The following is a 27,906-nucleotide window of genomic DNA, read 5'->3' on the forward strand; positions in this document are numbered from 1 at the left end:
AGCAAATGGTAATGCAAAATAAGTGAAATGAATGGACAAAGTCATATCTGCACTGATGTCATTTTTAACAGTGAAGCTGTTTGATAGGCTTATTGTGAGCGTGAAAAGAATGGTAACTAGTAAAATAAAAGACATTTGCATTAGGCAGAAGTCTATTTTAATGGACGAATTCATTACTAAGGTAAACAGTGGTTGGGAAGTACTGCTTCAAGATCATCTGAAGTTCATCTTGTGAAAGACAATAATGTCCACTTAAGTGTAGATTAATGTGCAGTAAATGTGAAGCATGCATTCACTGGTATTCTTGCACATGCATTGCTTACAATATTAAATACGTGTAACCATATTCAGAATGTTAGCTAAATGGAAAAGGAGATCAGAGGTGATATTCCCTTGTAAAACCATGAGTTGTCAGATGCACTTGTTACAATGCTGGAGGTGTGTCTGTGATTAATGAGAGTGTGACAAAGCAGGCTGGGGTGATTTTAATTCTCCCTCTTTAAAGTTGTTTTTTTCAGTTTTAACTAATTACCATTAACATATGTGAATATAATCTGCATTTTCATGATAGAGAAAAGTTGACCCTCAGTTTTTAGATTATAGCAACAGATCTAATTTTGTGCTTGTGTATATAATTGGTTTTCTAATTTATTTTAACTATTCCTAGTTAGTATCTTTTGTTATACGGTGAAATCATTATTGTTTTGTAACGTTAAATCTATTGTTGACATATAAACAAATATAAATTCTTTAATAATTGTCAACATTTAGAAGATGAATTGCTAGTATTCTTAAAGTATCTATCTGGCTCTATTAGAAAATATGTTAGCAAAACCAGCTCGGAATTAATTCCAAGGTAATTAACAGTTTTATCATAAGAATTGTTAGCATAACTATATATGTCAGTTTCATGATTTAAACAAATAATTCACCCTAACTCTTGCAGTAGAAGAAACTGTTAAAAAGGACCAATCTTTCGATGTAGTCAGTTAATTTAGTGAGTTAATTTTTATTTGTAATTTCTGTAAATTTAACTTTGAACAATGTGTGGTTTCAGTACCGATTATCGTTATGATACATGAGGGCCCGATTTTTTGTCATTAGGCAGTCAGTCCACGGCTGAGTTTCAGACGAGAAACCTGTGTTGGTTAGAACAACAGCAATGCTTCAAATTAACTGTGGAAAAAGTGTTAAACAATTAGGCTGTGTGTAAAAACAGTGACAGTGTCTGCTCCATATGTACCTGTGTATCCTTCAAGAAATGTGAACTTGGTAGTTAGGCTTCTACTGCTTGTAGATGTTCAACAGGAAACTATTGTAGCAGTACGTGGGCTTTCGCCTGCAAACTAATAATGGGGCTTCACGAAAGTTAAACAATAGTGCACTGGCCATTTAACTGTGTATTATTAGGGGGTTGTGAAGAGGGAAATTAAAGTACTGAAAAACGTAACTGTGTATCTGTCAGCTACATCATTTAAAAAAGTAGTCAGTGTCGGAATCCACAACCCATTTTTTCAGCCAGTGTAGCAAGGCAGTATGACGACAGTAAGGACAATCAACAAGCTAAAGAATTAAAAAGCAAGGAGGAACTGCTACAAGAGGGAAGCAGTTTTGAACCAAGTAAGTCTAAATGCTAACTCCAGTACCCAAGAAGCACTGTCAGATGAAAAGAAAAAAATTATTTGAATATTGCTGGAATGTCACCTAGCCAAAAAATGGTGACATGCAGTTCTTTCACTAGTCCAGAAACGAGTCACAAAAGAAAACTTTTGCCATAGAGGAAGCTGACTTCTCCAAAGAAAACAGATCATCATACCACATTCTACAGCAATGGTTGTAGCTATACTCTCACATTCTTGTGGTGTCAGATTCCAATGACTTAAGTCTAGATCGTATTCAACGTGAGTCAACACAAACTTAACAAGGCACCTTCTTTCCTTATGAAGGACTCTCTTTCCTGCAGGCCACTTTCCATTAACTTTGTTACTACCTACCATTTTAGGTGTCTTATCCCTTCACCTTTGGTAAAAAAGGTTCAAATGGCTTTAAGTACTATGGGACTTAACATCTAGAACCGCTCGGCCACAGCGGCCGGCTCACCTTTAGAGATTAACTGAGCTGAATGATGGCAAACATACAGGTTGAATAGTCATTAACAAACTTAATGCCACAGTGTTTGAGGAATATGGTTTGTGTAACATGTTCCACTTAAAAAATTTGCCGTCACTAGAGGACTCCAGATTTCACACTATTCGATAAACGGATTGGAAATGATCAATCCAACGCTTTTTAGACTCAGCTTCAAATGTACACATCACACATTTCAACTTCTTCTGCTGCTGCGTTACGCCATGAATGTGTTGTTGGTAGCGTTTTAAACTCCTTTTGCAAGTAAAACTCTTGTCACTTATGTAGCACTGGTAGGAACATGAAAGGTCATTATTTGTAACATGAGGTATGATTTTGTTCCAGATTCTGTGGGTGTGCTTTGCAAATATGCAGCCTCAGAGACTTGTATTCATTTTCATAAATTTCACAAGGTCAATTGAGGTGTCCAATCCCACCTGGCTGCTTTGTGCCGTGACATAAGGGTGTTACGGGGTGCCATTAGGAGTGGAGTTTATTTCATGTGTTGGTTATGCTTGTAGATGTCGTCTTGTTGCGGTTGATGGTGTCCTATGGTGGTGGTGGTGGTGGTGGTGTGTGTGTATGGTCCGAGTATTATGTGGTATGTTGGGTTCATTTGAGCTTTAGTGGTGGCAGTGCGCAGTTTTTCGGATTTTCTGGGACTGAAGGATTGAAACTGGTTTCAGTGAGTTATCAATTATTTTTGTTTTGTTTCTGTGATTGGTTGTTGATAGGTTACTGGTTTGCTGTTTGTCATGCGGTAAGGTGTTTAATTTATTGTGTGGCTTCTGTTGTTGGGTATGGATATGACTATGAAATATAATAGCTTGAGGTTGCATGCTGTAGTGAGTGATCCTCCTGTAAGATTAACTTTTTTTATAGAGATAACCGATACCATGTATACTATCGATTCTTACATAGGTTAAAATTATCTTAGCTGTTTCACTAAAAGAATTCATATGATTTTGTATACGATGTGTTATATTTCAGGCTAAAATGTATAAAAAAGAAATTAATCTGTTACGATCAATATGTACTAACAGTTAATATTACTCTTCTTTTAAGAATAACTGAAATTACAAAATTTCTGGCATGCATAAAATTCATTTCATTAATAGCACAATTTAATGTTAATTATTAAATTTATTTATAAATTGATATATTATAACAAAGATTCTTCTTTGGTAGAGAAAGTTCATAAATAATTTCGCTTTGTAAACTATTTGGAATAATGTGAATACTGCAGAATGTAAGTAGTGGTGGGCATGCCTCTGATGGAAATGCACATATTTTGCGAACTTGTCAACAACATCTAATTTGTGATGTGATAGAAGTGAAAATTGTAGAGTCAGTGTGATTTTGAAGAATGGGATACAATAAAATTCAAGAATAATACAGACAAAACTTCAAGAACCTAAGAAATCGAAATTTCAGCTGCAAGAATGTACCCCTACATGCTTAAACCAAGTGAAAGTGCAGAAAGCAAAGAAACAGTTAAAACTGGCATTATGCAGTTGATTCTGGTAAAACTGAGTGAAAACAATGATAAAATGGACAGGGTACAATACCAAATAGATCAACTTAGTAATCATGTTTTGGAACTAAAAGATGGGTTGTCGGAGGGATTAAGAAGTGCGATTGAAAAAGTCGATGTACTAGAAAATATGTATTGGCCCAATCTGCATAACAAACAGAGAATGTTGATGATGTCAGAGTTGAACAGAAAGCCATAGCAGAAAGAATGGAACAGAACTTTAGTAGTTTAGATCAAAAAAATTTAAATGTTGACAACAGTATGCTAATTAATGTAAATGTTTTAGACAAAAAAATTTCATTAGTTTAGGATAATTGTATTCACAACAATCTGTATTCAAATAATGGTATTGTGTTGTCCAACATTTCAATCAAATGTTTTCCATCAGACTATTTACATCTACTGGATTTTCTACACCACTGTAGGGATAGTTTTGTGTTGGGCTTGAGAGATGACCAAAAGATAAAATTTGTTAAAAGATGACTTGAAGTGTAAATCTAAATTTAAGTGAGTGGGAGATATATAAAAGTTTCGAAAAAAGTTTTTTTAAATACATTTTGGTCAGAAGCTGAACAAAGGAGAGTTAAAAGTGAATGTCTGAACGGTCAAAATTATAGGAATCAGGGTGGTACACTGAAACAGTTCTGTAAGTATCAACTTATGAAATTAGCACACCTTGACAGGCCATTTGATGAAATGACATTAACTGATGCAGTAAAAAGGAGATTACCAGAAAGGGTGCAGTTGGATTTAGTACATGGACCTGACAATTGTCTAGAACAAATTTTACGATATGTAGACAGGCTGGATAGGGCAGTTGAAAGAGACATGTTCCATAATAACCAAAATGATAGAGATCACAATGGTAACAACTCAGAATCAGAGATGGTGGTAACTTTAATCAGGGTCAACATGGTAATAGAGACAGAAATTTTGAACTTCAAAAGAACAGGATTAGTGTGGATTATCATGGGCAGTATAATAGGAGAAACAATCATAGAGACAACTATTTGGGAAACAGTGGTCCGCCACAGTGTAGGTCCACAGTCTTGGAGCAATGAAACACAACTAGTACAGGACACATATATTTAGACAATTATAACAGTATTAATAATGTAGCAAAGATACCTAAGTTGAATAAAAAGAAAATCACATTTATAATATATGTTTTGATCAAAAGTTTTGGAATATTATGTGTAATTATAATGATGTAGATACTAATCACACACCAGAATGTTGGAGTAATGAGAATTTTGATGTAGTGTGTACTAATTATTTCTTCTCTTTGTCAGAAAACAACGTTATTGATCTATGCAAAACAGGTGATGACTGTATTGGATCTGAATTAGGTGGTATTTTTGATGTAGATGTGAATGACAGCTGTAAAATGACTGAGATTGGCTAGTCTGTGACTGGTAGCTTATTGCAAATGAATGTAGGTGAAGTGTGACTTTGATAGTGATGAGAATTATGTTGTTAATGATGTTGTTGATGAAGTAATTTTGGAAGAGGATGATCGTGATGATGATGATAAGTATCAGGTTTTTATGGAGTTTAAGAATAATGAAGTATCAAGAGTTGTTTGTGAATACAGGTAAGGTAAATGATGTTTGTGATGATGTAAGTGAGAGTCATGGAACACAGTCCAGTCAAAACAGTTTTTCATTAATATAATGCAGAGTAATGATCAAAACAGTAAAGGTGGGTTATATATAAGATTAGAAAACGAAGGTGAACTTTTTTTGAAGTTTATTTGGTACTATACTGATGATAACATAGATAAATTTGCGTTCTGGAATAACTTAGCTGAGGTTAGTCCAAATTTATAACCAAATTGGTGGAATGAATTGAAGTAAGACCTAAGTAGAAAGCGTAATTTTGACTGTAATTTATTTTGTGTTCCTTCTGTAGTAAGTGATGTTAATTGTGCTATGGAACCCATTCAGTGTGTTCATTCTTTACATGACAACGTGTGTAACCAAAGTAATGCTGTGAATGTAGAATGAATGACTGAATGTAGAATGTAGTTTACTTGTCTCATAAAGTACAGTTACAAATCAATAATTTTTGTAGTGGAGACGCATCAAATTCCTTTAAAAAAAATAAGGTTATAATAACTAACCTTTTTTAAGCATACATAATCTTTATTGTTTCTTTTCTTGCCAAACTGTCCAGCATGAATTCTTCAATTGAATAATAACATTTATCCACTATTAAATAACAATCTTTTTAGTGGGTCAGATTCCATTTTTAATAGATTTGTGTTATTTAATTTATTGTAAATTTTCAATCCCATGTACAATGGTGTTTGAGTGTACAGTTTTAAATTATGAGAGGAAGGTTTGAAACTGTGTCTATCATGAGTACTGTAATTGTGGTTGAGATGGAAATTGTCAAGTGAGTTTTGATTTTCAAACATGAAAATAAAAATTTCATTGGTGTACAGAGAAGAAATTGTTAGTATTTTTAATTTTTTGAATAATGGGCGACATGATATTCTTTTTTGGACTAAACACATTTCTTATGATTCTTTTTTGAAGAGTAAGTAATCTCACACTGTTCGTAGAGTTTCCCCAGAAAATTATTCCGTATCAAATTATAGTCTCAAAGTAGCTGTGGAAGACTATCTTCCTGGTGTCCATAAGGGTGGAACCAGATAAGACAGTCATCACATGAGCTAAGCTGTTTGGTTTGTCTGCTAAGAGTTAACATGTGCCTTCCAATTTAATTTTTTGTCAAGATTTAGACCTAGAAATTTTACATCACTTGCTTCAGTCATTTCTTGATCACTGTGCACTATTTTTGTGGGAGTTTTTGATGATGTTTTAGCACTGAACTGCACTAATTGCGTTTTTGTGACATTGGGTTTTAATCCGTAATGCTGAAACTATAATTCTAGGTTTCCCATTATATTTTCCACGGTATCATGAATTTGTTTTAAATTGCCATTTTCAATTAAAACCAATTTGTCATGTGCAGATAAAACTGAGTGGACATCAGTGCTTAAAGATAAATTATTTATGTACAGCAGAAAAAAATAAGACAATAAAATTGAGCCCTGTGGGACCCCTGTACAAATCTTTTTCCAGTCCAAGAACGATTTTGTTTTCATTTGAATTTAGAATAACTCTGTTTCCTTTCTGATGAATAAGGTATGACCCACTGCAGTGCCCTATCCACAATCCAATATCTCTCTAACTTGTGTAGAAGTAGTAAGTGATTGACCGAGTCAAATGTTTGGTTAAATCGCAAAAAATACCTGTGACTTTTTTACCCTTTTCTAAAGCAGAGCTTATCTATACAGTGAATTCCCTGATAGCATTTTTTCCTCTTTTGAAATCCAAATTTATTTTTAACTGTAATATCGTTTTCTATAAGAAAGTTTTGAAGATGTTTTGCAACAATCCTTTCTATCACCTTACCATAAACTGGCTGCAGGGAAACTGGGCAGTAATTTCCCTTGTCATCCAGTGAGCCTTTCTTAAACAATGGCCTTATTTCAGCATATTTTATCACAGCCGGGAAATATCCTTCTTCAAATGACTGATTAACAATTTTAGCTAATGGATGAGAAATGGTGTTATAAACAGCCTTGACTACAGTGGTTGGAATTTCATCCCACCCAACTGATTTCTTGTTTTTTAAAGACAATATAGCACCTTCTACATATTTTGGGATAATTCTTTTGAATATTTTAAGGCTTGCATTTTGTTTTATATTTACAAAGTTGACATCTACCTTGTCCTGGTGGGCTGTGACATTTACTTCTGAATTTTCCATATTTATGAAGAAATCATTGAAACACTATGACATTTGAAAATCATCTATAATTAAATCATTTTTAATTTTTATTTGGACAATTTCTTGGCACTTGTTCTTTACTCTCAACTCACATTTGACGACATCCCAAATTGCCTTTGATTTATTTTCATGTTTACTAATATACAGGTTGTTAGCCATTTTTTTGCTGCCTGTATCACTTTTTTGAATGCACTCTTACATCTCTTTACATACTCCACAAAGTAAGCATTTTTGTTATGTTTTAACTCATTGTGAAAACTGTCTTTTCCTGGCACTAAAGTCTTTTATTCCTGGTGTAATCCAGTTTATTTTATTGGTCACTCTTTGTTGACAGTTTTGAGGAAGAAAAGTTTCATTGAAAACATCTAGGAAACACACTATTGTCTAGAGACCAATTTGTAGTTCTTAGTTTGTTAGAAAATATATTTACATTCTCTTTGCAAAAACTCATTTTAAAACATGTTTTCACATATTTTGGTTTCCTGTTTTTGGAAGCTCTATGAGCATTGCTGAATGATCTGATATGCCTAAATCTAAACAGAAGTTACTTCCATTCTCAAACTGATGATTTGTCAGGATATATTGTCAATACATGATTAAGAGTGGCTATGTCTCCTAGTACATTCAGTGAAATTTAAATTAAAAGCATATTTCTGAATAAAGTCACAAAAATTTTCAGTGTCATCATTATTATTTAATACATTTATATTAAAGTTTCCTGCAATTACATTTTTTTCTTTCTGTCTTTCTGAAGTGTTTCTAATAAACATTGAAATTTGGATAAAAAGAATTTTGTTACAGCACTTCCAGGAATTCTGTACAGAGATATAATTACAATATATAAATCAGTTAGCTTCACAGCACAACTTTCAAAATTACCTTCCTCGTTCAGACAATTCAACTTAAAATTTATTGAGTCGTGTAGAAGGATGCAGCAGCCCCCATGAAATATGTTACCTCTACAAAAACTACTGGCAAATGTAAAATGTTCAGTTTTGTTTAGCATCTCTATACTGTCCTTTGTCAGCCAATGTTCATTTAAACGCACAATTTTTAAGTTTGAACATTCTGAAAGTAAAACATGAAGTTAATCAATTTTAGAATAACTTGGGTTACAAAAATTTGAGGCTATGCCATTTATATTCCAATGCATTAGAAAATGTTTATCACTGTTTTGAATGCTTTTAAGTAACTCATTTGTTGGAATATATCTATATTTTTTATTTTCAGTTGATTCTTTTGTTTTAGTATTCCTTGCACACTTTGTCAGTTTCCCTGATTATTGATGATTTTGCACACATCCAAAAACATTTTACTTAGTAATCTCTTACAAGAAATGTCTAATAATAGAGATGATTTAGATTTTGGATGTCCATAGATTTTTGGTATATCTGAACAATTTAGAGACAAAATCTAGTATAGTAAGAATTTTGTGGAAATGCCTGTTGTAGGTGTAAAGGTAAGAGGAGCTACAGGTAAGCAAAGCAAGTTGGTAAGATGTCAGGTACTTTTAATGTTTAGTATAGAAGGCGAGACCTTTGAACATGGATGCTTAGTGATCCCTAGTCTGGAAGCAAATGTATTCTTGGTATGCATTGGGTAGTGAAAGTTGACGCTTGTTTTGGATGGAATGCTAAAGAATTGTTTATTTTGGAACCTAAAAGTAATACTTATGTGAAAACTGATTTCTGTATCTTAAACTGTGGGAAAAGTTGTAACTGTTTGCAAAACATTGTGAACAGGTTGATTGATGATATAGATTTTGATGAGGCTGAGGATCAGGATTTTGAAATTGTAGTAGATTCTAAAGTAAGGGAAGGTACAACTCTTAACAACATATGAAAGGAACAACTTAGGAATTTGTTATTAGATTTTAGAAATGTGTTTAGTGAAAAACCTGGGAGAGTGAAAGACTATCAGTGCATGCTTTACCTTACAGATCATCAACCTTTCTATCTCAAACCATAATTATAATGTACCATTTTCAAAAAGGAAAGATGTAGGGAAAGAAATTCAGAAAATGGAAACATGGGGAGTGATAGAGAGAAGTAGGAGTTCTTACAATAATCCTTTAGTTGTGATATGTATTAGAAATGGTGGAGTAAGAATTGTTTTGGACTCTAGACATCTTAATAAATTTCTTATCAGAGAGAATGATCATCCTGAGAACATGGATGAGCTGTTACACAAATTTGATTATGTAAAATACATGAGTAGTTTAGACTTGACTTCTGGATTTCACCAGATCCCACCTGAAATTAATTCTAGAAAGTATACAGCATTTTTGTATGGAGGTAAGTGCTTTCAGTATTGTGTGGTACCATTTGGGCTAAATGTATCTGTAGCTGAATTCATTAGAGCTCTGGACTCTGTCTTTGGAAGTGAAGTTAGTTCAAAATTAATTGCGTATGCTGATGACATTCTGCTCACTGAAAATACTTGCAAACAACATTTGGATCTGTTAAGAGATGTGTTTTCAAAATTAGAATCAGGAGGCATGACTTAAAAAATAGGTAAGTGTAAATTTGGTGTGGAAGAAGTTAAATTTTTAGGCCATATTATATCTGAAAAAGGAATTGCACCTGATAAAGAGAAACTTGATGCTGTTGCTAATTTTCCTACTCCTCGTAACAAAAAACAGCTTACATAATTTTTTTGGGTTAACTGAATTTTACAGAAAATTTTGTAGCAGCCAAGCTGAATGCTCCATGCTTGTGTGAACTTTTTCTTGTAACTGCGACTGGAATGGTCACGGGGTTGAAGTGACGCAAAGCGCGGCAGGACCCATGGAGTGGCCTGCGAACAATAACACAGTGGGAGAAGACAGATACGACCAATGAAGGACAGAACAAACAACAACAAGATCGAAACAATGAAGTCACAAGGCAACCTAACAACCACCTCCTCTCGTACACAGAACAAGAAAGTAAGTAAGCTGTCTAATGCGAGGCGATGTGTCCAGAGACGTACGCAAGATTAGACTCGCTGGCTGAGTGAAAGACAGCCACTTAAATACTCTATTGGGGGCGCCGCCATTGGCCGCTGGAACCACGTGTTCCACTGTGGCGCCCTCACACTAAACGCGGGCCAGGAGGTGCGCGCCGCCACAGCTTATGGCGCGACGGTGCAGAGACCTCTAGGGGTCTCCGATGTCCATGACGTCTTGTGGGGATTCAAATTCCGTGCCGTGTGGGACCAGATCCCTCCCCCCTGAAACTTGCTTGTAGGGGCGGAAACGCCCTGGACGGTGCTGAGGTGGGTGGCAGTGGGAAGAGGAGCCAGGCTCATCAACCACTATTGGCAGAGAGGAAGGGGGAGATCCACGACAGTCCAGGGTGGGGGACGGAGCCACCCATCCACCCAGGGGCAAAGAGGGTCGGCGGCTGGCCTGCGGGGAGATGGCAACCCTTTTGATGTCTGCACTGACATCACACGCTGCCCATGGCCCGCGACAACCGTGGCGGGTGTCCAACCCACCTTGTGCCCATACTGGCAGGCCCACTTGGCTGTGCCACGTGCATACTGCTGTGAGGACTGGGAGTGGGGGTCTTCGGCTGTCGTCCATGAAGGAACTGTGCCGGACTGAGTCCGTCAATTGGCATAGTGCGATAGTTGCTCAAAAACAGGGTGAGGGCCGACGTGGTTGGAGATGTGTCGACCACCTTAGTCAACTGGTGTTTAAAAGTGTGGACAAACCTCTCTGCCACACCAATGGATGAAGGTCAGAAAGGGGGGGCTACGGATATGTTTGATACCATTGGCCTGAAAGAAGTCATGGAAGGAGGATGCTGTGAATTGGGGACCATTATCTGAGACCAATGAGTGTGGTCGGCCTTCAATGGCGAGGACCTGGGCCAAGGCTGTGAGTGTAGCCTCCATGGTGGTGGATGCTAAATTCCGTGCCGTGCAGGACCAGATCCCTCCCCCCTGAAACAATGGCAGGACCTGGGTATTAGGAGTAGGCATCAATGATGAGTAACCACATGGACCCCAAAAACGGGCCTGCAAAATCAATGTGGATGCAGTCCCTGGGCCAGCGAGGCACAGGCCAGGGTGCAAACAACTGAGGGGGGCTTGCCTGGTGATGTGCACATACAGAGCACCCACGGACCAGGTGCTCAATATTGCCAGCGATGCCTGGCCAATACACATGCCAGCGAGCCAAAACTTTCATACAGGGCATACCCCAGTGCCCGCAGTGTAACAAACTGAGCACCTGAAGCCGCAAGTCTGGAGGGGTGACCACCCGATGGGCATCTGAATCAGTGGCCAACAGATAGACATCATCGACCACGGACAGGTGGCGCCAGGGGCAGAAATCGGACTGCATCCAACACGTAACATAGGAGGGCCACCTGTGGACCACGTAGTGGAGAACCCGCCGCAAGACAGGGTCGCAGCGGGTAGCCGCAGCAATGTGAGCAGCCATGAGAGGCAGACCGTCCAGGACATCCCAGTGGCCGGAATCAATGTGAAAGCAGAGAACCTCCTGTTGGTCAAAGGTAGGATCGGGGCCTGCTGGGAGACGTGACAAAGCATCCGCGTTAGCGTGGTGAGTAGTGGGCTTATACTGGATGGTGTAAGCGTACTTACGTAAAAACAATGCCCCATGCTGGAGACGTTGAGCCGTCCACTATGGAAAGTGAGAGTAGTGTCCGAAAAGCGTAACCAAGGGTTTATGGTCCATCAGGAGGGTGAACTTTACCCCAAAGATATAGGTGTGAAATTTTTGGACGGCGAACACGATCACCAGGGCCTCTTTTTCAATCTGGGAGTAGTTCCGTTGTGCTGGGGTCAATGTCTTAGAGGCATAAGCGATGGGCTGTTTGGAGCCATCAGCATCCCGGTGCGCTAGGACGGCCCCAATGCCATATGGCGACGCATCAGCCAATACAACCAAGGGGCAGTCCGGAGAGAAGGGATTAAGGCAAGGGGCGGACTTCAGCATCACCTTCAAATGGAGAATAGCCTGGTCACAGGAAGGAGTCCAAACAAAAGGTACCCCTTTGCGATGTAAGTGATTAAGGGGTTGAGTAACGGAGGCAGCCTGGGGCAAGAACTTTAAGTAATAAGTAACACTGCCCAAAAACACCTGCAGTTCAGATAAGTCCTTGGGATGAGGAAGGGCCTCAATGGCCCCGACATTAGGACCCGAAGGGCGAATGCCATCTTTGCTAAGTCAGTGGCCTAAGTATTCCACTTCCGGTTGAAAAAAACAACACTTGTCCAGCCGACAGCGTAATGGCTCTGAGCACTATCGGACTTAACATCTGTGGTCATCAGTCCCCTAGAACTTAGAACTACTTAAACCTAACTAACCTAAGGACATCACACACATCCATGCCCGAGGCAGGATTCAAACCTGCGACCGTAGCAGTCGCGCGGTTCCGGACTGAGTGTCTAGAACCGCTAGACCACCGCGGCCGGCCCGACAGCGTAAACCAGCACACTGCAGAGCGTGGAATAGGGCGCTGAGGTTTTGTAAATGTTCCTGGCGGGAACGCCCGGTGACCAGGATGTCATCCACATAATTCACACAGGCGGGAATAGGCTGTGTAAGCTGCTCCAGGAATCACTGGAAAATGGCCGGCGCCGAAGAGACACCAAACTGAAGGCGCTTGTACTTATACAATCCGAAAGGTGTGTTGATAACCATGATGTTCTGAGATTCGGCATCCAAGGGCAACTGGTGGTATGCCTCAGCTAGGTCGATCTTTGAAAAATACTCTTCCCCGGCAAGCTCGGCGAGAAGGTCTTCCTGTCAGAGAAAGAGGTAACAGTCAACAAGGGACTGAGCATTGACTGTAGCGCCGAAGTCCCCACACAGGCGAAGGGACCCATTGGGTTTCTGTATGACCACCAGATGCTGTAAGTTACAGGCTCCAGAACGCCAGCAGCCTGGAGCCGATCAAGTTCCTCATTGACCACCGGCTGTAAGGCTACCGGAAGGGGCTGGGCCCGGAAAAAGCGAGGCTGCGCATCCGGCCATAGGGTGATGTGTGCCTGAAAACCAGAAGCACATCCGAGATCCGTTGCAAACAACGACGCAAAAGCTGAGAACAGATCGTCCAAGTCTTGAAAGAAACAGCCATGGACATGATCTTAACTTCGTCAGAAATGGAAAAGCCAAACAGTTGAAACGCATCCAGGCCAAAAATATACGAAGCCGACGGATGGTCAATGACAAAGAGAGTAAGGAGCCAGGGAACACACTTGTACGTTGCCTGGACGACGAACTGCCCACAAAGGGGAATGGAACTGTCTCCGTACCCGAACAAATGGAGAGAGGGAGGTGGCAACTCAGGAGAGCCCAGCTGGTTATATGTCGCCACATTAATCAGGAAGACGGTGCTCCCAGTGTTGACATGAAAACGAACATCCTCAATGAAAAGGCAGAGCATGAGAAAAAGCTTCTGTGCTGACGGGTCATCCTGTGGGATGACTGATTGCAGAGCATGGACTGTAGCTTGAAGCCCAGGCGGGGCAGGACTGGAGCAAGTCAAGCGACTATGACAAACTGATTGGATGTAGCCCTCCTTGTTACACAGCATACTCGTTTTCCAGTGGTGGGGACAATCAGCCCACGAATGTGCAGTAAAGCACTGTGGGCAAGATCGAAGTGGGCCACGCGACCAGCGACGAGGGACGACTGGAGGCGTCGATGCCATAGAGACGTCAGACAACGAGGAGTCCTGACGGCACTGGCCCTGGTCAGCCGGTCCACGTTGATGCCGCAAGGGTGGAACCTGCTGTGACGCCGCGATTGCCGCCGTCGTAAGACGCTCATTAGCCGCCTGAGCAATTTCAAAGGCATGAGCAATGCGGAGAATCTCTTCCAAGGAGGGCTTGTCAAGTTTCAACGCCGCAGTACGGACCTCAGGATCGGAAGCCAGCTGAACCACCACATCCCAGATCAGGGAGTCTGCATACGAAGCCTTACACTGCTGATTGGTGCAGGTAAAATTGCATCGATGGCTGAGACCTTGCAAGTCCGTGACCCAGGAACAATACGATTGACCAGGCTGTTTATGGTACTGTTAGAACTCCAGCTGAGAGGCGACAACATGGTAGCATTGGGAATAATAGTTCGTCAGAAAAAGGCATATCTCCAGGAAAGAGAGAGCCACAGGATTGGACAACGACGCCCACTTGCGGAAAAGAAAGAATGTGTCTGGGGAGGCCCAAGACAAGAACAACGACCACTGCAAGGAGTCGTCCGTGACTTGAAAAGCCATGAAACGTTGTTTCAACTGATCTAAGTAGGTTTCGCTGTCCTCTTTAGCGTCATTAAAAGGTGGAAATGACGGCAGACGTGGGAAAGCATTGGACACCCGAGTACTCGGAAGCTGTTGTGGTAATGCGTCCCAGGCATTGACTTTGTCCGTTAGAAATCACAGCGACTGCTGTAAGATGTCTAACTGGAGCTGCTGCTGCTGCTGCATGAGCTGTTGCTGTTGCTCCAGCAGACAGACCAACTTCGCTTCCATACCAACAAAGACCACCATTTACCTCGTCGCCAAAATGTTGTAAATGCAACCGGAACAGTCGCGGGTTTGAAGTGGCGGAAAGCGCAGCCTGCAAACAACAACACAACGGGAGAGGCCGTACACGACCAATGAAGGACAAAATGAACAACAAGAAGATTGAAACAACGGAGTAACAAGGCAACCTAACAGCTACGTCCACTCGTACACAGAACAAGAAATAAGTAAGCTGTCTAACGCGAGGCGATGTGTCCAGAGTCATACGCAAGATTAGACTCACTGGCTGAGTGAGAGGCAGGTGCTTGAATATTTTATCGGGGGCACCGCTATTGGCCGCTGGAATCACGTGTTCCACTGTGGCTCCCTCACACTAAATGCAGGCCAGGAGGCGCGCGCTGCCACAGCTTACGGCGGGATGGTGCAGAGACCTCTAGGGGTCTTCAACGCCCATGACGTCTGGCACAGATACAAATTCCGCGGCGTGCGGTACCAGGCTTTTGAAGAAGAATACCACTTGGGATTGCAATCAGGAGTGTCAGGATGCTTTTGATGAGATCAAACGACAGTTCTGTCAGAGTCAAATATTGTTCAGACCAGATCTGTCTCTTCCTTTTTGTATTATGACAAACAATAGTGATGTTGGATTGGGTGCTCATTTATTTCAACAGGTTGAAGTTGATGGTGTTATTGAACATTGATCTCTTGCATTTGCTGGTAGAGTATTGCCGGAACATGAAAAGACATACACTGTAACTAAAAAAGAACTTTTGGCTGTACATTGGGCGTTCAAAAAATTTAAAAATTATTTACTAGGTTATAAAGTCATCATCTATATTGATCATAAAGCATTATGTTATCTTCAGGTGTGTAAACTCTACCATAACAGAATTACTCATTGGGCCTTGTTTTTACAACAGTTTAATTGTGAAATCAGATACATTAAGTGCACAGGCAGCTTAGTTGCTGATGCTTTATGTAGACTACCTTTAGGGAGTGAGTCATCTAACAGCTTTGGAGAAGGAGAGAAAGAGTTTAAAATTATGTACTTCGAAGATGTAAAAGAGGGAAAACAGATCTTGAGAGTTTGCAAAGGCATCTGTAGGTATCAAAATTGTGATCAGAATTGGAAATTGGTTAAGAGCATGTTGGGTAGGAACGGAGGAGAAAAGAAAGAACAGTATTATAAGGTACAGAAGAGTATTTTATTCAGGAAACACAAGACTGACTCAGAGAATTGGAAACTATGTTGGCCGGAACAGTGTATTGATACTTTAATTACTTGTAGACATGAGAGTTTTGGTCACTGTGGAACAACCAAAGGCACAAAAAAGATTAAGGAAAACGTCTGTTTTTATAACATAGGAAGAAGAGTCAAGAAGAAGATTGCCAGCTGTGGCTGATGTCAAGGAGTGAAGGTAAGGAACCAACATTTAGAGGCCAAATGCAAAACATATTGCCTAATGGTAACCTAGATCTCATGTCTATGGATGTTTATGGTCCTTTACCTAAGTCTAAGAATGGATTTTGTTATGTTTTTGTGGTGGTTGACAAATTTTCGACGTTTATAAAGTTGTTTCCTCTTATGAAAGCTACCAGTAAGCAAATTGACTCTTAAGTTTGAAAACAAAATTTTCATCAGGTGGGTATCCCTAAAACAATTTTCTCTGATAATGGTTCTCAGTTTACATCATAAGCTTGGAAAGATTTTGTTGGTCATGCAAAAATAAGGCATATTCTAACCTCAGTGTACCATCCTTCAAGTAACCCTGCAAAGATATATGAGAGAGAGAGAGTGAAAGACTGTTTAGAACATATAGCAGTAAGAATTATACCAGTTGGATAGATTATGTTAGTGACTTTGAGGATATTATGAACAGTTTACAACATTCTTCAACAGGTTTTCCACCATTTGAAATCATGTTTAACTGCAGACCAGCTAATGTTATTTCTGAAAATATTGAGTTTCCATCATGTAAAATTCTGTCACCACAAGAGGGGGAAGAAGGTGTGAAGCAGATGATGAAAAAACAGGGGGATAGGAGAAAGCAGAGATACGATAGTAAAGGTAGATTTTCTAAGTTTGAAGTAGGAGATCTTGCGTTGGTTCGAGCCAAAGAGAAATCTAAAGTGTTGATGACATCTGAGATAAAGAAATTTTTTGATATTTATATTGGACCATTCAAAGTTCTTTAAAATCCAAGTCCTAAATACAGATTTGTGTATCCAAATTCTATGAAGTTGTTTGGATTCCGCAATATCACTGAACTGAAAGTATATAGACATGATCCATAAGTATCTAATTTTAGTTTGTTTGTTCTTTTTCCATCATCATGAATTTAGTTTGTAGTTTCTAGAATTCTATCTTATTCATTGACTGAGCTTAAATCTATCTGTAGATTCGCAAGACTATATAACTGTGATTTGTTTGTCTGGTATGTCTGTCTGTAAGATGTCATGATTTCTAAAGTTTAGTCTTATCTATTGACTGGGTTATAATCTATTATACACTATATAATTATGTTCTGTAATAGATTTGTGCTTTAGAATTTAATATATAGATGCCATGAGACTAAATGAGTAAGGATGTTTCAGTTTTGAAATGGGACAATATTCATAACTTGTACTGCAAAGATTAGGATAGTATCTCAGCATATCTGTTTGCATTACCTTATTAGTCTATTTTTATTTCATTTAACTCTGATTATTAATGTTTCATATGTGAACACCTTTTAATCACACCTGACATAAATCCCATACAATTGACTATGTAAAATTAAGGAGAACATATCGTGTGTGATGTGAAGGAGGTAATGAACAGCATATTTAGCACACAAAACAATGTTTCAGGATTGATGTGAATGCTAGACAGGAAGTTACCTATCCATTGGAGTGTGTGATGATAACTCTAAGGAGGAAGCTGAAAGATTTCGGCAGATCTACTCCTCACAGTGCTATATGGCTGTACCCTGCTGGACCAGTCATCTTACAAGAGATTGTGGGTTCTAGGTAACATACTCAAGCATCTGTCTACTGGAATGTGTGTTGTGTCTGATATTTGTGAATTGTTAACCAAGACTGCTAAAGCCGGCCGGAGTGGCCGAGTGGTTGTAGGCGCTACAGTCTGGAACCACGCGACCACTACGGCCACAGGTTTGAATCCTGCCTCAGGCCTGGATGTGTGTGATGTCCTTGGGTTAGTTAGGTTTAAGTAGTTCTAAGTTCTAGGGGACTGATGACCTCAGAAGTTAAGTCCCATAGTGCTCAGAGCCATTTGAACCATTTGAAGAGTGCTAAGGACAGTGTTATTCAGCATAAATGCATGTTTTTTTAAAAATTTTTTGGGGGGGATTGACTCTCCAATCATTATATCATTATGTAACTTTGAGTCAGTATGTATATTTTTTGTTAATTGTTAATGGATCTTCTAGGTGTTTGTGTATGTAGGTTAGTGTAAAAGACATTTACTAGTGTGGACAATATGACAAGATGTATTTGTCTGCTTTCGTACTCTGATTTTGGTTCTCAAGCTACTGGATTGTGTCATCATTCAAAGCTAACTATGTCTGTTTACTTGTATTTATCCTGAATAGTGCAATATTGTATCTGGTTGGGTCTTGAGTTGTGGACAGATTCATGCTTAGCTATGTTTTGGGTATTCCTGGTCATCGTGACTGTGTGTGTGTGTGTGTGTGTGTGTGTGTGTGTGTGTGTGTGTGTGTGTACTCAAGGAGAGTGTACAACCATTGATTGAAGCTAGATGCTTCTTACAATTACTCTTTGCATATAATTGAACTTACTGATATGATTATAAATTTTATTCATTTTGTTGTGTTGAAGCTTTTTGCTAGTTTGTACCCAGTATGGTTTGGATTCATGCGTCGATCTCCACACCATAAACATAGACCCCAATATTTTTCTATTGTTCTTTCATGAGGCAATGTATACATAAATACTGTGGTTTATATGGCTGATTGATTCCTACTCATAATCGAGTATATTCTTCTGGTCTGTACCTGTCGTTGTGAGTTTTTTTTAGTTGATTCATGGATCATACACATAGGCTCTGAATTTTTTTCTCTTCTCTTTTGAAGATTCTGAAGGTGTGATTATATAGACCTTAACTTAAAAATCGTAATAGTAGTAATTTACATTTTCTCTGTAATTATTTCTATAGTTGAGTGATATAATGTAGTTTTGGCCTTGTATTATTTGTCTTGTAACAGTATGTTCCACAGATATGAAAATATGAATGCCATATCCTGATATATGTATAGTTTATGACTTTTATAGTAAATATTTTTCTTATGCTCTCTGTAAGATGTTATGTATCATACACTTATATACATCTATCTGCTATTGTGGGCATCATTTTGTACACGGTTTGGCAAACCTTATAGTCTGTTACAAGATATTGTGAATGCTATTTACAAATTTTGCGAGAGAATATTATAACGACTCATACTCCTCTAACATTACCTTTTTTTTGAAGGTTAAAATTATCTTAGTTGTTTCACTAAAAGAATTCATGTGATTTTGTATACAGTATCTTATACTTCAGGCAAATATATATTATAAAGGAATTAAAGTGTTACAATTGACCTGCACTAACAGTTAAAATTATTCTTCTTTTAAAGATAATTGAAATTACGAAATTTCTGGCATACTTAAAATTTGTATTATTAATTGCACAACCTAATACTAATTATTAAATTTATTTCTAGATTGCTTTACAAAATAAAAATATACCCTAGTGATGATTCATTTTTTGTTTTGTAAATTCTCTTGTTTTGTAAACTCTCTTGCTTCGTAAACTCTTTGGAAAATTTTGAGTCTGCAGAATGTAAGTGGGGGTGGGCATGCCTGTGATGGAAGTAGACGTTTTGCTAAATTTGTCAACAACAATTTAATTATTGGCTCTGAGCACTATGGGACTTAACTTCTGAGGTCATCAGTCCCCTAGAACTTAGAAGTACTTAAACCTAACTAACCTAAGGACATCACACACATCCATGCCCGAGGCAGGATTCGAACCTGCGACCGTAGCGGTCGCGCAGCTCCAGAATGTAGTGCCTAGAACCGCTCGGCCACTCCAGCCGGCCTTTAATTATTGGATATTCTGAATTTGGAAATTGTAAAGTCAGTGTGATTTAGAAGAATGGGATAAAATAAAGAGGATATTCATAGCAACAGGCAAATCTTCATCAGTTATTTAGTGCAACAAGAACCCGCAATATTAAATCATAATTTCGCAGCAGTAAGAATTTACGCCTAGACAAGACTTTGAGTAATCGACAACAACAATAAGATAATGAAGATAAGTGACAAGTTATTATTTTGTATATCTTACACATCTCGAAGCATTTGAAAATAGTCAAGATTTAATAGTGATCTGTGGGAGGGTAAGATTACAATGCAGAGTTGGGCGAGGACATGATATCTCTCATCAAGCTTCTCCAGATGTTTGGAATCTTAGCAGAAATTGTGAAATGTAGTGTGTGTAAGGAAAACGTGAGGTTGGCGAGAGCTCCGGCGTCTTGGACCTGGGACTATTATGTGTGGCAGTGCTGAAAGTATGACCTTTGGCACTCCACTAGACACTGTACCTGGATTGAGAAGTCTAGGTTGGCCATGAGAGAGATTGTTTTGATGACATTATTTTTGTTACAGGTCCTCTATCAGTTTTTGCGTGCATGAGGCTGGAGTGAGTGAGAGGACGGTTTTGGATTGGCTTTCTTTTTCTAGGGAAGTGTGTTCGGAAAATGTGAAGTATAGGGGTAAGTTGGGTGGGCTGCGGGTGGTTGTTGAGATAGATGAATCTCAGTTTGAGAAGAGAAAGTATGGGAGGGGTGAATCTCTGGTTGGTTTATGGGTGTGAGGAGCCATTATTTTGGGGTGGGTGGGTATGCGGATTGTGTTTTCAAGGTTTTTTAGGGGCATACTAAGAGGGAATTGGTGGGATTAATTTAAGAGTATGTAGAGGAGGGAAGTACTGAAGTGTCAGACCTTTTTTCATTGTATAGGGGGTTGGGGAAGAGGGGTTATGATTATTTAGTTGTAAATCATAGTTTCCAGTTCAAAAATTACGAAACTGGGGTGTGTACCAATGCAATAGAGGGGTTTTGGGGGGTAGTTAAACCAGTCACAAGGAGGGGGAAGAGGCGCTCTTCTAATCTGTAATCTCATTTAGATGAGTCCAGCTGGTGGAAGAGCATCCCTGGGGAGTATTGTATTTTTCACGTTTTATTAAGAGCAGTTAGTAAGATGTACAGGCCAAAGGTGGGTGCTTGAGGGGGTTTCATACTTCCGGAAAGGGGGGGTGGGTGGGTTGTGGGTAATGGTTGCAGACAGAGGTGGCTTGGATGGCGGGGGATTGTTTTATGATTATGTTGCAGGGGATCTGTTTTGTTGGAGTTGTTTTTGAGCTGTAATGTGTGGCTGAGTTTCATTTATTTTGTGGTTTTTATTTGTTGGTGAATTTTTTATTTTGGGGGGAGGGTCATTTGGTCATGGGTAGTTTGGAAGTTTTTTTTGGTTGTGTTTTTGTGCGTGTGTGTGTGTGTGTGTGTGTGTGTTTGATTGGGATGGCAAACCTAGTGTGTACTGCCGTAATTTGTTCATGATAGGTAGTCATTTTCTTGGGTCTGTTGTTTGCGAGTTGTGATGTTTTGTGGGGCTTTTGATGTGTTGTGAGTTTGCTTTTATTTATTGCAGGTGAAGGTGTTTGTTTTTTGGTGTCATCATCTGTGGTTGACCTATATTGGTTAAGGGAAGTGTCCGATTCCAATTTTTGTAGGTGTACATTTCTTTGGTATCATCGGTTGTAGTTGACCTATATAGATCAAGGGAAATGTTCGATTCCAATGTGTGTCTTGTAGCTGTATGTGTTTTGTATTGTTGGTTGCAGTCAAGGGAAATGTTCGATTCCAGTTTGTGTTTATATAGTAGCATCATAGGCGCCATATTGGAGACGCTGAGAAGTTCATTTCCGCCATACTGATGACATCATGCGTCAAACCAGCTGGGTGGAATCAGACGTCTGTAATTCCATTTCACACTAAAATGCACTCATTTAAAATACTTTTAACCATGCAACACTGCTAGTACAAGCAACTGTGGTAAAAAAATGCAGACCACAAAAAGGCGGGGAACGAGGAAATTCTCACACTGCAAAACGCGACAAACAAATGCTCATGCTGTACAACACGACAAACAAGCAAATGCTCACTCTGCAAATCACTACAAAAAGTGAGAAACAGAGGCTCTCTCAGTAAGACTGCCTCAATAAACACAGGCGCCTCACACAGCTGCAACAACCAAAGCCCATCCAATAAGCGCTACACGGTTTGGACCAAAGACTTTACCCACAACTGCTCCAGTTAGCAGAGGGACAAGTGTGGAGGATGGTAAATCCAGGTCCGGGGCTGTTCCTAACATTGCCTGTTACATTTGTAACTGTGATCGTTGCATCTGTTGTCTCTCTAACTTAGTGGCCAAACTGAAAATTAGACATGTTTCTCGCGGAAAAGAGTTCAAATGGTTCAAATGGCTCTGAGCACTATGGGACTTAACAGCTGTGGTCATCAGTCCCCTAGAACTTAGAACTACTTAAACCTAACTAACCTAAGGACATCACACACATCCATGCCCGAGGCAGGATTCGAACCTGCGACCGTAGCAGTTGCACGGTTCCGGACTGCGCGCCTAGAACCGCGAGACCATTGCGGCCGGTGCGGAAAAGAGTTAATTTTGCCATTCAAATGAAGGCGTGTACAAATTATAAAGGCAAAATCTCAAAGTTAAAGGAAAGTGTGTCGAGCTTACAATTTATAATTAGAGCTCTGTAAGTGGATATCTCTAATTTTCAGCTTGGAAAAAGTGATCTGTATACATGTCATGCTCTGTGAAGCACCATGCCTGCAAGCAAAAAGTGAACTAAGGTCACCTACAAAAGCAGCATGTAAGAAGTGCAAAAGCGTGTAAACGGTAAACGTACCGGTGACACAATCTCTGTGCACGAAAACCCTTTTGAAATGCTTTCAACTGTAGACTGTCATATCTCAGGCCGCTGTGTTGAACCATATGAAAAGAAAAAGGACATCAGAAATAAAGAATGACAAAAAAAAAAAAAAAAAAAAAAAAAAAAAAAAAAAAAAAAAAAAAAAAACTCAACCGCGAGTGTAGCTGCTGACAGTGAATCAAAATCAAGGGTTCCTCAAGATGAATTATCAACTAATATGGACATAAGAGACAAAACATACAGCACCACCACGCAATAACCAAGAACCGGTAGGCAGCAAAAAACCTGTAAAATAAACCTATTTGCAGATAGTCAAGGACAGAACGTAGAAGCCAAATTTCAGTGTAGAAGCAATCACAAAATAATTACCATGGTGAAACCATGTGCAAAATTTCAGCCAGTGAATTCCATGAACCATGACACATAAACAGCAACAACAAATGACTTTTTCATGTTCTTTGTGGGAACAAATGATGTAGCAAAAAACAAAATGAAAAACCTAGTGATGCCACTTAAAAGAAGGCTACATGAGCTAAGAAGCTCAAACTTTATGGTCTTCTACGTTCCACATCAACATGACTAGCCAAGCTGGTCGTTTGTGAACAAAGAAGCGTGAAGCGCAAATAAACAGATCTTAAATATCCACGAGATTCAAAAATGTCACATTTGTGGACGTAAGATACATAGGTAGAAGATCCACACATCCCATGGCTTACATCTCAACAGTCTAGAATGGACTTAGTTATAACATGGATCCAAGAAGTAATGAAGAGCAAACTGAATGTGCAGTGTTGTGCTACAGAGGCCATCCCTCTCACAGAAAACAATAACGAATACTTGGGAGAATCAACCACAAAATGCCAGATCAGTAAAACAGTGCATCAGCAGAACAAGAGCAATGTTTTTTTAGGACAATAAAATCTTTCACCAGTGCAACACCAGACACAAGTGTACATGTTTCATATGTGTCTCAAGGAGAATTAAGACCAAACGAGAATAAGCTATCACTTTTGCATTATAACGTACAGGGTTTAGGAAACAAAATATTGCTTTTGAGCTGTTTATCACAGGACTATCTCCACATGTAGTGATAGTTACAGAACGCCAGAAAACAGTGGACAACATTCAATATTACAAATTAGAGTGCTGCAACTTAGCTACATTCTACTGCAGAACACATAATAAAGACGGTGGTGTTACCATCTACTCAAGAAAATGTGCTTGGGGGAACAGTTTCTGTGTTGAAAAAGATTTAAAAATTGGAATCCTCAAACTCACATTTGCGATATTCCTCTCTAAGTCATAGGTGTATATAAATCCACCTGTGGAAATTTTGATGCATTTCTGAAATCACTTGATGGAGTTTTAAGTAAATTTATGTCAGGTTGTAGAAGTGTAAATCTTGTCATACTGGGAGATGACCACATCATCTCAACAGATATCATAAATGGTCACCTCTCAGATCATTTAGGCTGAGTTGCTTGCCAATGTAACACCGAATTCAAACCAAGAAAAACGTACAAGCACAGGCGAATATCATCTGCAAACAACAATGCTACACTAAAACATAGTTTCAGCTAGGAATCATGGGAATCAGTTATAACTACCATTGGGGTCAACAATAAATGGAACATGTTCACAGAAATTTTGACTAAGCACTCAAGTAGAGCAATGCCATTTAAAAAAGTAAGTATCCAGAAAAATCAACCCGCAAAATGAAAACCTGTGCCATTAGATTTTAAAACAAAAGGTCTAAAAGAAAAAGTGGAAAACATGCATAACTTACAAATACTAACTCAGAGTTCCATAAAGAACTCTACAACCAATGGAAATATAAATACCGCATAGAAGTTAGGAGATTAAAATTAGAAAGAATCAGTCAACAGATACAAGGTTCAGATAATGCTTCAAAGACTTGCTGGCCAATTGTAAGTAACATCAGAAACACTGAAACAGAAACTAAAATTAATAATGTACAATTAACTGTGAATAATGAAGATATCTCTGATCCCCATCTAGTCAGCAGTATTTTTAATAATTACTTCATAGATACTGTTGAAAATGATGTCTCTATGAAACAGGATATACAGCAGACATTTGAGTCCAGTAACAAACAGAACTACAGTACACTACCCACAGTAAGCACATATGATATTCTGTAGATTATTGATTGTCTTGGAAACAAAAAATCAGCAAGATTACATGAAATTTCTCCACATCTATTGAAGAAATCCGAACATTAACTAATGAAACTACTAGTTCACCTAATAAACCGTGTTCTCAAAGATGGTGTGTTCCCTGACAAGTCAAAACTGGCTGTAGTTAAACCAATACTCAAAAAAGGGGAAATAACACATATGCAGAACTACAGAACCATTGCCCTAATCTAAACTTTCAGCAAACTGATAGAGAAAATAATATTTAAAAAATCGTGGAACATTACAACAAAGCTGACATATAAAGTGATTTCCAGCATGGTTTCAGAAGAGGTCGAAGTACAACGTCAGCAGCAGTGCAATTTGCCCATCGTGTACTTGAAAAAATAAATGAAAAATCCCAAGCATCAGGAGTATTCCTGGACCTTTTGAGGGCTTTTGATAGAGTACATTATGTCACTGGAAAACTCATGCAACTGCTAGAAACATATTTAAAGGATAGACAGCAATGCACAGAGATTATATACTCTAATGGAGATATACTGGAGAGGAGATGGTCAAGTATAAGAAATATACATTTTGGTGTTCCTCAGGGCTCCATTTTAGGCCCAGTCCAATTCATATGCTGTGTAAATGATTTCCTGTGTTCTCTTGACAATAAGTAATTGATGACTATGTGTATGCAGATGATACATCTGGTGGCAGTCAGTCCAGCCTAGTTGAATAGGTACATAATATTACCGAAAAGGCAAGAGCTCACTTTGAAAGAGATGGCCTAAAATTAGACATAGAAAAAACTAATATAATTCATTATAAACCAAGCGGTCCAAACAGACAAAATATTGTGACTTATGAAATTCTATCAAAAACCTGTACGGATTATAAATTATTGGGTTTACGCATAGATTACCAACTTTCATGGAAGCAGCAAGCTGATTACATCTGTAAAAAGAAAATAACACCCAGTCTATATGTATGAAGAAGAGTATCACCATATCTTAACTCTGAAACCCTTAGGACTGTATATTATGGATTAGTGTACCCTTTCTTGTCTTATGGAATAGTACTGTGGGGTGGGACATGCCAAACTAATATGAAAAGGGTGTTCATACTGCAAAAGTGAGCCCTGAGGATCATAGAAAAAGTAAAACCAGGAACTTCTTGCAAACCCCTATTCATTAGACACAATATTCTCAGAGTTTATGGCATTTATATGCTAGAAAGTATAATGCTAGTGAAAGAAGACACTAAGATCACAAAAACAAATGTGGATATTCACAACTATGAAACGAAGCATAGAAAAGACTCTCGTATGGTTGGTAGAAGAGTGACTTTAACAGCAAAAATGCATTATGTCAAAGGAGCTGTTCTTACCAAATGAAGTTAAGATATTGATAGGGGATACTTTTAAAAAGCGAGTCAAGCAGTGACTTATCAGAAAATGTCCTTATAAATTGAATTTATCATGAATTATAATGTAATAAGAAATAATGTAAACTGAAAGAAAAATTGTAATTGTAAAACATTTATACTCAGTTGAAAACACATATGCATGTAAAATTTCATGTTACGAGCAATAAATTGAAATTAAACACTATAACTTAAGGCTTTATGAAAAGACAATCCAAAATATATAAATTATCATGGTATCAGACAGACACTCAGTGTACACTTACCCTGCTACAAATAGTTACGTAAGGACAAACCTAAAAATTATTTGTACCTATTTTCTGCAAAATTCACATTCTACATGAAAAGATTACTTTTGTCATAAGTGAAAAGTGTATGAGTTTCTCATTCTTGGACAACTTTTCTTTTAAGTAACTTCTTACATACTTCAGAAACACTTGGGCAACTGAAAGATTGAAAGATTGAAAGTACTCTTCCTGAGATTTAACCACTGTCATCACTTCAGCCCTGTCAGTTGTGAGCCACTGTTTGAAGGTAACATAGTCAGGCATTTCCTCCACAGATTTGTTAACCAATTGAAGAGCAGTTTCTTTACCATGGCATTTACCATACAAACTCATCATGCAGTCATAATTGTTAGCACCACATATCATTGAATCCAGTAACTCTTTGCAGTTGACATCATTGAGTTTTGCATAGTAACTCTTTGTAGTTTACACCATTGAGTTTTGCACCCACAGTCACCAGTTTGACATTTTGATTATATAAACAAGTACATATGGAGTATGTTCCTGAGGAGTTGGTCAAAATATACCACTTAGAGTGAAGGTCACAAAATTTTGATCTTTCAGTTTTGCATTCAGGATGAGCATTTTTCAAATGGCCTCAGTATTACTGTATTAGAAATGTGCAGCCAAAATATCTCTGTATCTCTGTCTGTAGCAATAAATAATATAATAGAATCAGACATCTTCCAAGACAGACTAAAAATACCTCAAGCAACACCTATCTTTAAAAAAAGGAGACAAAATCAAAATTCAAAACTACAGACCAATCTCCATACTTCCTGTCTTTTCCAAAAAAGTTGAAAAAGTCATATACAGCAGAATTATAAACTTTCTTCAGATGCACACCCTAAGTTTTGAAAATCAGAATGGATTCTTAAAATGTAAATCAACTAGCACAGCAGCTGCTCAATTGATTGAAGAGATAATGAGTGGCATCAAAAACAAGAAACATGTTGCATGTATATACCTCAATGTTGAGAAAGCTTTTGACTGTGTAGATGCCACAATACTATCAGAAAATCTATGGAACATTGGCATCAGAGTCATTGCTCATGACCTAATAAAATCATACAAGAGGAACCGAAACGGT

Source organism: Schistocerca serialis, chromosome 1 (genome assembly GCF_023864345.2).
Source record: "Schistocerca serialis cubense isolate TAMUIC-IGC-003099 chromosome 1, iqSchSeri2.2, whole genome shotgun sequence".
Classification (NCBI taxonomy): domain Eukaryota; kingdom Metazoa; phylum Arthropoda; class Insecta; order Orthoptera; family Acrididae; genus Schistocerca; species Schistocerca serialis.